Here is a 12654-nt window from a genome sequence, read left to right as displayed (position 1 = left end):
ACGGCAAGACTTGTGCAGCAGACCCTTCACCATCTATCACCATAGTTACCCAGTGCCCAGTCAGCGACATGTAACGTCCCTGTCCATGCTTACTGGTCCAAGTATCGGTGGTGAAATGCACCCGTTGACACACAGAGTTTCTCAAGGAAGTGGTGATGTTGTGTGCGACATGCTGGTGTAGCGCAGGCACACCTTTCTTAGAGAAGTAGTGGCGACTAGGCATCTGGTACTGGGGCACAGCGACAGACATAAGGTCTCTAAAATCCTGTGTGTCCACTAGGCGGAAAGGCAGCATTTCGGTAGCCAACAGCTTACAGAGGGATAGAGTCAACCTCTTAGCTTTGTCATGGGTCGCAGGAAGTGGCCTTTAATTTGACCACATCTGAGGGACAGAGATCTGGCTGCTGTGTGTAGACGGTGTTGAGTAGGGTGTCCCTGGAAAAATGCAGGTTTGTGAGGAAAGTGCAGGCGGAGACATGATGTTGCCTTCATTCAACGTTGGTGCTATCGATGTCTGAGAGAGCTGTACACACTCACTTGTTTCCCCTTCCAAACCAACTGACGACCTACCAAGCAAACTGCCTGTTGCGGTTACAGTGGTGGAAGTTGTGCGTGGAAAAACAGGTGTGACAGCTGTCCCCACAGTCCTAGAAGATGAAGAGCGCGCGGATGCACTGGAAGGGGCAGGCGGTGGATGGTTCACTCCGCTAGGCCGCATTGCAGCACGGTGAGCTTCCAACCGGGACATATGATATTTATTCATGTGACGATTCATGGAAGAAGTTGTCAAACTGCTGAGGTTTTGACCTCTACTAAGAGAACCATGACAAATTTTACAGATCACATAATTTGGGCGATCTTTTGCTATATCAAAAAAGGACCAGGCTAGGCAAGGCTTAGAGGGCATGCGACCTGTTGATCCACCCCGACTAGTGCTCAGAGGCAGAGTGGTGGCTGAGGATGCAGTTGTAGACGTGCTACCAGTACTCCGACTCTGTCCAGGAAGGCGCAAGGTAACTTCGTCATCAGTTGCATCCTCCTCCACCACCTCTGTTGACCTCCTCGAGTGCCTGACTGTGGGTTGACAGTAGGTGGGATCTAGAACTTCATCATCAATTGTTGTGTTTGCACTCCCCTCCCCCTCAGACCGAGCCTCTTCTTGCCCTGACCGAATATTTAAGTTGTCATCCCAATCGGGTATCTGCGTCTCATCTTCATCAGTATGTTCCTCATTGTCTATAACCACAGGTGTTACAGTTTGTGACAAAGGGTCAACATTATGCTCAGAAACTTGGTCCTCACAGCCTGAATCAGAGTCACAAAGGTTCTGGGCATCACTGCAGACCATTTCCTGTTCTGTACTCACTGTAGCTTGGGAGCAGACCTCTGATTCCCAGGCTATAGTGTGACTGAACAGCTCTGCAGACTCAGCCATCTCAGTTCCACCATACTGTGCAGGGCTGATGGAGACTTCAGAGCTGGGAGAAAGCAAGTTTGATTGGGATGACAACTCAGAGGACTGGTGTTTTTTGGATGCGGTACTTGAAGTGGCTGAGAGGGCACTTGTTGGACCACTTGAGATCCATTCAAGCATTTTCCTTTTTTGGCCATCATCTACCTTTGTTCCTGTTGTTCGTGTCCGTAAAAAAGGGAGCACATTGGATTGTCCACGGTAAGTAGTAGACATCTTACTTTTGCTGGTAAATGGTCTATGTTCAGCAGATGATAATGGAGCTTTGCCACCTTCCCCACGGACAAACCCTTTTTTTCCTTTTCCACCACGCCTCTTCCCCTTTCCACCAGCATCTGTCATTTTGCCACTCATGTTGATTGCGACGAGATTGTGCACTGAAAATGTGGTAGTAAAAATTGAGAGGTGGTGTAGATTGCAGCGGTTGTCTAGCTTTATTAACAGCAGAATAATAAAGAATAAATATCCCTGACAATGCAACTACGGCCCTTAAACTGGCAGCATAAATTGCTAGCATAATGGATTAGTAACTATGAGTTGGAGTGTGCAATGCAGGCAGAGGTGCTGCAAATATCTGTGCACTACTGGGACTATACAGAAGTCCAACAGCCACGTTTAGGATGACACTAAGTTCACTCAGTGTTTGCTAGTATAATGGCTTAGTAAATATCAGTTTGAGTGTGCAATGCAGGCAGAGGTGCTGCAAATATCTGTGCACTACTAGGACTATACAGAAGTCCAATAGCCACGTTTAGGATGCCACTAAGTTCATTCAGTGTTTGCTAGTATAATGGCTTAGTTATAATGAGTTGGAGTGTGCAATGCAGGCAGACGTGCTGCAAATATCTGTGCACTACTGGGACTATACAGAAGTCCAACAGCCACGTTTAGGATGACACTAAGTTCACTCAGTGTTTGCTAGTATATTGGCTTAGTAAATATCAGTTTGAGTGTGCAATGCAGGCAGACGTGCTGCAAATATCTGTGCACTACTGGGACTATACAGAAGTCCAATAGCCACGTTTAGGATGACACTAGGTACACTCAGTGTTTGCTAGTATAATGGCTTAGTAAATATCAGTTGAGTGTGCAATGCAGGCAGAGGTGCTGCAAATATCTGTGCACTACTGGGACTATACAGAAGTCTAACAGCCACGTTTAGGATGACACTAAGTTCACTCAGTGTTTGCTAGTATAATGGCTTAGTTTTAATGAGTTGGAGTGTGCAGAGGACAGGAGGGTACAGTGCCAGGGTTGTGGGGCTCTGGGTAGAGGAAAGGAAGCCTGCCTTTCTATTCCCTCCTAATGGGGAAATGCAGCGAGGAAATCCCTGACTTTAGCTACATAGACGCTGTCTCTGTTTTCAGGACCTGTCACCTATGGCTCTGACCCTGCCGGTACGAGCCCTTAAAAGGACTGATAGAAAGTGCTATCCCTAGGCTGTCCAGCTGTCACGCTCCTCGGGTCCTCGGCTCCCCTCCCCGGGTCCTCTGCTCCGCTCCCCGGGTCCTCAGCTCCGCTCCCCGGCTCACCTGCCATGCTCCCCGCTCTCCAACCTCCGGTGCCCGTCCTTCCCAGGCCCCCTGGTCTCCGCTCCCGGCGCCCGACGGCTTCCCAGGTCCTGGCCGGCTCCCCTGCGTCCTCCTCTCAGCTTCCTTCCCTGGCTTCTGGCACCCGGGCCGCGCGCATGCGCATTAGGGCGCGCGCGCGGTCACTGACCCTTTCTTAAAGGGCCAGTGTCAAATTACAGGAAATGATGCACATAGGTACAGGGTATATAGGGGGTTAATGTCCAAGGGAGCGGGGCCTGTTCTTCGTGTTTTCCCAAGCTAGGAGTCAGGTCTCCTTGTGTTTTGTGAGATACTTACCTCTCTATCTTCTAGAGCCGATCCTGCATCGCCATCCGGTCCTGCGGTACCTCGAACCCCGAACGCTGCCCATCTGCCATCCTGACAGTCCGTACCATCTCGGATCCCTGCGGTGACCCGTCATCTCGCTCCAACAGTTCCGGACCCCGCCTGACACCATCACAGCTTCCGAACCTGAGCTCCGTCACCCGGACCACCATCAGTGACCTCGTGGTCCCAGGGACTTCTCCATTTTCTCCCAGTGCACGGACTGTCCTGCTACCTACAGTGCTCCGGCTACCGGACTCCTTTCCCTCATCCGGGAGTTCGGCCCAGTGGATCCACCTCCAGGGTCTACCCGTCCATCTGGCCCTAACAGTAAGAACAGGCCATGGATCCCGCCGAAGCACTAGCGGCCTTGCATGAGGAACTCCAACGCCAGCGTGAAGTTCAGACCCGCATGCTGAACTTTATGACTTCCGTGGACACCCGCCTGACCACGCTACAAGCGGCAGTCACGTCTTCAACATCCCGAGCCTCCACTAGTCAAGCCACGACCCCCGCTCCCGTGGCTGCCTCTTCGGATGCTTCCAGACTGCGTTTGGCCTCACCACCCCGGTGTGCCGGAGATCCCAAGACCTGCAGGGGGTTTATAAACCAATGCTCCCTCCATTTCACACAGCTGCCACATCTGTTTGCCTCCGACCAAGCCAAGGTCGCCTTCATCATGTCTCACCTAGAGGGCGAGGCACTGGCGTGGATGAACCCCTTGTGGGAGAAGGAGGAACCTATGACCAAGAACCTCCAGGAGTTCCTGCAGGCCTTTCGCAGCACCTTTGACGAACCCGGACGCGCCTCCGCGTCTGCGTCATCACTTCTACGGTTACGTCAGGGAACACTGACGGTGGGTCAATACGCCATCCATTTCCGCACCTTGGCTTCAGAACTCGGGTGAAATAACGAGGCCCTAACCGCCGCCTTCTGGGAAGGACTATCGGGTCGAATCAAAGATGAGCTGGCTGGACGTGATGTACCGTCCACCCTGGACGCCCTGATTACCCTAGCGACTCGAGTGGACATACGCTTTCAGGAGCGGTCCAAAGAGGTATCCCGTGAGAGACGTCCGGTACGGCATTCCTCTCCTCCACGGAAGCCCGCCGTACTCCAGTCAACGGCCTCTGGTGTCTCCGTCCATGAGCCCATGCAGATCGACCGTGTGCGACAGTCTGAACAACGTCGAGCAGAGCGGCTCGCCAAGGGTCTCTGCTTTTACTGCGGAGAGGGCACACACCTGCTACGCGCCTGTCCAGAGAGGCCGGGAAACTCCAAAGCCTAGGGTTGGTAGGAGAGGCCACCCTAGGTGCTGGGACTCTCTCAGACCCAGTTACATGGACTGTGCAAGTAACAACGGGAGAGATGCGGTTTACGGCTGAGGCATACCTCGATTTTGGGGCAGCAGGCAATTTCATCCAGCAGGCCACGGTGGACAAGTACCAGGTGCCTGTTACTCCACTCGACAAGCCCCTCGTGATTGCCTCTGTGGATGGGAGACCTCTCTCTGACACCATCTCCTGGATCACCAAGCCGCTTGAACTGCGTATCGGTGCTCTGCACACCGAGAACATCGCTCTCTACGTCCTCCCACATATGTCACATCAAATTCTGCTGGGTCTTCCCTGGTTGCGGACACACGAGCCTTCAGTCAGCTGGGGCACTGGCGATATTACTCGATGGGGGCCTTCTTGCCATGAGAGGTGTCTGAAGACCATACAACCCATCCGGCGACCTCCGGTTCCCGAGTCCCTACCGGGACTGCCCTCAGCCTATTTGTCCTTCGTGGACGTCTTTGACAAGAAGGAGTCCGAAGTACTTCCACCACATCGTCCTTACGATTGTGCCATTGACCTGCTCCCGGGAACTACACCACCTCGAGGACGGATATATCCACTGTCTCCAGCCGAAACAAGGGCCATGTCTACGTACATCACAGAGAGCCTGGCTAAGGGATTCATCCGGAGATCCTCCTCTCCTGCTGGAGCAGGCTTCTTCTTCGTAAAGAAGAAAGAGGGTGACCTACGCCCATGTATAGACTACCGGGGATTGAACCTGATCACCGTGAAAAACAAGTACCCCCTGCCGCTCATCCCCGAATTGTTTGATCGGCTCAGAGGAGCTCGTGTGTTCACCAAGTTGGATCTTCGGGGTGCCTACAACCTGGTCCGTATCCGCTCAGGGGATGAATGGAAGACCGCGTTCAACACTCGCGATGGGCACTATGAATACTGCGTGATGCCCTTCGGCCTGTGTAACGCACCAGCTGTCTTCCAAGAATTAGTGAACGATGTGTTTCGGGACCTTCTCTACGTCTGTGTGGTGGTATATCTGGACGACATCCTTGTCTTCTCTCCGGACCTCCAGACCCACCGAGAGAACGTGCAACTGGTTCTACAACGACTGAGAGAGAATCGTCTGTACGCCAAGTACGAGAAGTGCGTCTTCGAACAGTCTTCTCTCCCCTTCCTGGGGTACCTCATCACCGATACCGGACTGCAGATGGATCCCAAGAAGGTCTCCTCCATTCTCAACTGGCCTCATCCTTCAGGACTGAAGGCAATCCAACGCTTTCTGGGATTCGCTAACTATTACCGCCAGTTCATTCCTCACTTCTCGGCTCTGACTGCTCCTCTCTCCGCCTTGACCAAGAAGGGGGCTAATCCAAAGGACTGGTCACCTGCGGCCGACGCCGCGTTTGGCGCTCTAAAGCGAGCCTTTGCCTCCTCTCCTGTACTCCACCGTCCAGAGTTAAACCGCCAGTTCACCTTGGAGGTGGATGCCTCCTCCTCGGGAGCCGGAGCAGTGCTCATGCAGAAGTCCTCCTCCGGGAAGATGGTGACGTGCGGTTTCTTCTCCAAGAGCTTCTCCGCGCCTGAACGCAATTACACCATCGGTGACCGAGAGCTATTGGCGGTCAAACTGGCTCTGGAGGAATGGCGCTATCTTCTGGAAGGAGCAGTGTACCCTGTCATTGTTTACACGGACCACAAAAACCTGGAATACCTGCGGACTGCTCAGCGACTGAACCCACGGCAAGCCAGGTGGTCCTTGTTCTTTGCCCGGTTCGACTTCCAGCTTCATTTCCGACCCGCAAACAAGAATGTACGCGCTGATGCCTTGTCTAGGTCTTTCGTGCCCATGGAACAGGAGGAAGAGACATCTCAACCCATCATCTGTCCAAGCAAGATTATTCCGGTGACTCCTGTCACCCTGGCCCAGATACCGCCCGGGAAGACCTATGTCTCTGAGACTGACAGGCAAAAAGTGTTACACTGGGGCCATGCCTCGAAAACAGCCGGTCATGCAGGTCAGAAGAAAACATGGAGCGCTATTGTACGTCATTACTGGTGGCCATCCCTGCGCACGGACGTCGCCTCTTTTGTCTCTGCCTGCTCCTCCTGTGCCAGGAACAAGACACCCAAACACCTGCCATACAGCCGTCTTCTGCCTCTGTCCATACCCTCAGTTCCCTGGCAACACATAGCGATGGACTTTATTACGGACTTGCCATTGTCCTCCGGACACACAGTCATATGGGTCGTGGTGGATCGATTCTCTAAAATGGCCCATTTCGTTCCTATGGCTGGATTGCCCTCTGCTCAGGAACTCGCGGACGCCTATATACATCACATCTTCCGCTTGCATGGCTTTCCATCACACATCATGTCCGACAGAGGAACTCAGTTCACCTCCCGCTTCTGGAGGGCTCTCTGCAAACATCTGGGAGTGACTCTAGACTTTTCATCTGCCTACCATCCTCAGTCTAATGGCCAAGTGGAGAGGGTCAATCAGATATTGACCTCTTTCTTACGTCACTACGTGAACGCCCATCATGACGATTGGTCCACGCTTCTTCCTTGGGCAGAATTCTCCCATAATCACCACGTCAGTGAGTCCTCCTCCAGTTCTCCCTTCCATGTCGTCTACGGACTTCAGCCGTCTGTCCCATTGCCTGTATCCTCGTCCTCGGACATCCCTGCTGCAGATGCAGTACTCCGTGACTTTACTACCATTTGGGTCTCAGTTAAGGCGTCCCTTGCACGGGCAACCCTGCGGATGAAGAGACACGCGGACAAGAGACGCCTAGATCCTCCGTGTTTCTCTCCGGGAGATCTCGTCTGGCTTGCTTCCAAGTACATCCGACTGAAGATACCATCCTACAAGCTGGGACCTCGCTACATCGGGCCGTTTAAAGTCCTCGGCAAGATCAATGAGGTTTCCTACAAACTACAGCTCCCGGCCACAATGAGAATACCCAACTCCTTCCATGTCTCTCTGCTCAAGCCGTTTGTCCTTGGTCCCTTCTCCGCTGCCGCCAGCCCGGCTCCTCCTCCTATTGCTGAGGACGACATCTATGCGGTAAGAGATATCGTGGCCATGAAGACCGTACGTGGTCGGCAGTTCTTCCTGGTGGACTGGGAGGGGTATGGTCCTGAGGATAGGTCCTGGGAGCCCAGGGAGAATGTGGGCACTCCTCTGATCCGTGCCTTCATGTCCCGGTTGCGGGGAGGGGGGCGTGGGGGGGGTACTGTCACGCTCCCCGGGTCCTCGGCTCCCCTCCCCGGGTCCTCTGCTCCGCTCCCCGGGTCCTCAGCTCCGCTCCCCGGCTCACCTGCCATGCTCCCCGCTCTCCAACCTCCGGTGCCCGTCCTTCCCAGGCCCCCTGGTCTCCGCTCCCGGCGCCCGACGGCTTCCCAGGTCCTGGCCGGCTCCCCTGCGTCCTCCTCTCAGCTTCCTTCCCTGGCTTCTGGCACCCGGGCCGCGCGCATGCGCATTAGGGCGCGCGCGCGGTCACTGACCCTTTCTTAAAGGGCCAGTGTCAAATTACAGGAAATGATGCACATAGGTACAGGGTATATAGGGGGTTAATGTCCAAGGGAGCGGGGCCTGTTCTTCGTGTTTTCCCAAGCTAGGAGTCAGGTCTCCTTGTGTTTTGTGAGATACTTACCTCTCTATCTTCTAGAGCCGATCCTGCATCGCCATCCGGTCCTGCGGTACCTCGAACCCCGAACGCTGCCCATCTGCCATCCTGACAGTCCGTACCATCTCGGATCCCTGCGGTGACCCGTCATCTCGCTCCAACGGTTCCGGACCCCGCCTGACACCATCACAGCTTCCGAACCTGAGCTCCGTCACCCGGACCACCATCAGTGACCTCGTGGTCCCAGGGACTTCTCCATTTTCTCCCAGTGCACGGACTGTCCTGCTACCTACAGTGCTCCGGCTACCGGACTCCTTTCCCTCATCCGGGAGTTCGGCCCAGTGGATCCACCTCCAGGGTCTACCCGTCCATCTGGCCCTAACACCAGCGCTGTGTATGGAGCGCATACAGCAGTATCGGCGATAGGACAAAGGACGGAGATGCACCAGTGATGTCTGACACCAAGGACGCAGAAGAGATAATGGCGTCAGGACGGGCAGATACTCGTTTTTATAATGCAGGGACATGTGACATGGACATCCTATCACACATGCCGTTGCTTCTCTGGCTAAAAGTCCACTTAGCTGTGTGTGTGTCTGGGATTGGCTGACATAATGGCCCTCCCCACTACACGTGCACGCTTAGGGAAGGAAGACAAGGAAAAAAAAAAAAATGGCGATCGCCATTATACAAACAGCAGTGATCTGAAGGCGCTGTTCCCGCACACTATACACTGAAATTTCATAATAGTGTGAGTCACAGAGTGACTTACACTATTACAGCGGAAAGCCAGCTAGGAATTAGCTGTTTTTTTGCTGCTAGAACCGTTCTCGAACGTTTCTAGAACTATCGAGCTTTTGCAAAAAGCTCGAGTTCTAGTTCGATCTAGAACAGGCCCCAAAATCACTCGAGCCTAGAACTGGAGAACCTCGAACCGCGAACCGCGCTCAACTCTAGTAGAGACTGCACTAACAATTTTTTTTAAAACCACCAATAATTCGTGGATAGAACTAGACCAGTCATTTTAAAATGTTCCAAAGGGCAACTAAAATTGCCAAACTTCAGTGTGTGCAGACTGCACTAACAATACCTATTAATATGTTGGCCTGTGTAATTTTGAGCAGGCAGCAAGACCTATTTGGATGCCTCACTGGCAACTGTTTTTCACACACTACAAGTAACTGCAGTCCCTATTTCTATGATTTAGTGTGCCGATTTATGGCACAACAGCACTTCTCCCTACACTGCATGTCCCTATTGTAAACTATCTCTGGCCTGTCCAGCTAAACTGCCTAGCATTAAACCCCTAATCTGACAGTCTGTCAATAAACCAGCACTGGAATTCATCACAGTAATCCTCTGCTGGACGATTCCCGTGGAAACCAACACGGGGTAGCAGACTGTATCAGTTGTTGAACTATTCTCTTAATGCTGCCACCTAGAAGGATAGCGCCTGCAACTGCCTCGAAAGTGAGGCTATAGGGTTGATGCTGAGTTTTAAATTGGGCAGATGAAAATGTGACAGGATGTAACAAAATAACTAGGAACAGGCGCGCCTAAACTGGCCCTCAGGCTAGGGTAACCCTAGCTTACCCTGATCCCAAAGATACGTTTGGACCGCCTTCCTTGCCCTAGCTCCTGAACAACCCTGATCTAGTGGCCCCCTCCCACCACCTAAGAAGGCCAGGGCAGGAGTGCTTAATCCCTCACACATAAACTGATTGGGGGAAAAACAAAACTCAAACTTACAGCAATCACTCACAGAGGTATATACTGTACATATATACTGTACGTGATCAGGAGGAAAGTAAATGAAGGTAGGAAATAATCAGACAAGACTATTTCCACAACACACCAAACAGCACACAGAAGTTCACCAACATCAGGATAACAATGCACAAGGACTGGGATCATATAAAGCTATCCTCTGCATTATGATACTTAGCAAAGATAAAGTTACAGGCTGCAGCCCCCAGCCATGCGCCTGTCTTGGCTGTGTATGAAACTAAGAGGAACTGAACGTTGCTTTTTTAAAAAAAAAAATATTTAAATAAATCATTTAAAAAAACTATGTCTTTTCCCCCCCGAATTAGATACCCAGCCAAGATAAAACCCCACAGCTGGGGGCTGATATTCTTAGGCTGGGGAGGTCCAGCCTAAAAATATCAGCCTACAGCCATTTGGAATTGTCACATCCATTAGATGCGACCAGCCCAGCGCTGTACCCGGCTGTCCCCGATTGCCCTGGTGCGGTGCAATTGGGGTAATATAAGAGGTTAATAACGGCCCAAAGCTGCCACTAAGCTCTAGATTAGTAAACGCATATGTATGTGAGAGCCCACCATCACTAACCTGTAAGTGAAAGTAAATAAACACAAACACCGAAAAAATTCTTTATATGGAATAAGAGACAAAGAAACCCCTCTATCACTACTTTTTTAACCCCTAAAACATCCCTGCAGGTCGACCATAATCTACACGAAAGTCCATTGATGAATCAGCTCTGCAACATCTGAACCTCACAGCACGCGATCATGGAACATGACTGTCTGCTGTGGGCTCCAGAGAATGAAGGAGTCGCAGCGGTCAGCGGTGACGTCACTCGGTATTTGCTGGGGGTTGGCACTGTCAGTGTTAAAGGGCTGACGAGGTGTGGGGTGTCGCGGGCGGGGAGGGACGCCGCTGCGCTCGCTAACGCTCGTGTCCGGCGCTGCTACGATGGCTGCTCGGTGGCTCAAGCGGTTGGCCGGATCCGGGGACTCGAGCGGCGCTCCTCGCCCGTGAGTGAAAGGGGGTAGTTTGGTTTGGGGATTTGGTCCGTGACGCCACCCACGGGTTGTGGTGAGGTTGGACACCACCGCTGCTGGTGACGGGGATCCCAGGAGCGATGGTAGGGAGCAGCTGGGATGTTGTTTTCCCCCTCCGTGGGTAGGGGTTGGTGGTCCCGGGGCCCGGTGAGGTGACGGGGAGGCAGGGTTGGCAAGGTGCAGGGTCGCCTGGACTGCGCAGCGCGGTGCCCGATGGCACGGTTGTACTCACTCAGCCACAAATGTACGCAAAGTCTCTAGTAAACCAAACGGCTGGATGGACGGGTCCCGCAGCCGGCTGCTGTGGTTTCTCCTGGACAGTTGGTGGTGGCTGCCTTTCCCTGCACCTTTGTGTATGTTCGGTCCCGATGACTTCCCACCGGTAACCCGCTCCCCAGCGTGTATATGTGCCGGAGGAGCCCTTTTGCCCGCAGGCTCTGGCCCTTGGAACTCTAGCTGTGGCGGTAGCTGTATTTCCTTTTGCTGGCCTTCAATCGGGTCTTGGCTGTTAGGAAACCCCTGGGGTTTCGGTCACTCACGGATTTGACCTCTAATGGTGACTCCAAGACTGGTCAGGGTCCGCAGGCCCTGCCTGTGTGTGCTGGCTTCACTTCGCTCCCTGGTTCAGTACCTGGTTCAGTACCAGTGGGCCACCGCCTGTCCCCGGTCCTACGGTTCCATGTTGATCTGCCTCTCCTGCAGACGGCCACCACAGTCTGCCAAACTTGCTCTTAGTGCCCGGGCCACACACCCGGACACAGTCAGTTTGCTCCTCTCCTACCACTTCACTCCTCACTCCTTCACTAACTGATCTCTACTCTGACTTCCTTTTTCCGCCTCCAAGACTGTGAACTCCTCAGTGGGTGGGGCCAACCGCCTGGATCCACCCCACCTGGTGTGGACATCAGCCCCTGGAGGGAGGCAACAAGGATTTTGTGTCTGGCTGATGTGCCTGTCTCGGGGTGGGGGTGTATGTTGCAGTATCTGTGATGACCTGGCTAGTCCAGGGTGCCACATTGGGCATGGCTCCACACTTTAACAGTGACAGCTGGAGGTAGAGGGTGCAGGGCTGTCCCCCATCCTCCCACCCCCGACATGCTCTGCAAGTGTTAAAGGGCTGGCAGGGTGCAGGGCACGGCATTGTACTTTAATAGTGCCAGTGCCGGCTGGGGGCAGGCAGGTGAGGGGCATCCCCACAGTCCCCGACCCTGGCCTTCACTGTCAGTGTTAAAAGGTTGGCGGGTTGCAGGGCACGGCCCTGCACTTTAAGCCAGAGTCACCAGAGGTCATACTGTGGGAACCCAGAAATGACCTCTGGCAAACTGAGTGATGTCACTGCTGCCCTTGTCAGTGTTTCCCAAAGCCTAAATAGATCAGACATGTTTTTGGTCTCTACAGGCTCGGATAAAGCAGAACCAGGACCGTCGCGGGATGTCGTGCAGATTACAGCAGAACTTCAAGGGTCTTTTTGAGGTTAATAAAGAAGGGAAAGAGAGTGCTGTATTTTATTTTAAAAAGAGGATTTTTTTCTGTTTGTGTTTATTTCTTTTTACT

The sequence above is a fragment of the Anomaloglossus baeobatrachus genome, chromosome 1, assembly GCF_048569485.1.
Source record: "Anomaloglossus baeobatrachus isolate aAnoBae1 chromosome 1, aAnoBae1.hap1, whole genome shotgun sequence".
NCBI lineage: Eukaryota > Metazoa > Chordata > Amphibia > Anura > Aromobatidae > Anomaloglossus > Anomaloglossus baeobatrachus.
Note: the sequence above shows the minus strand (reverse complement) of the source record.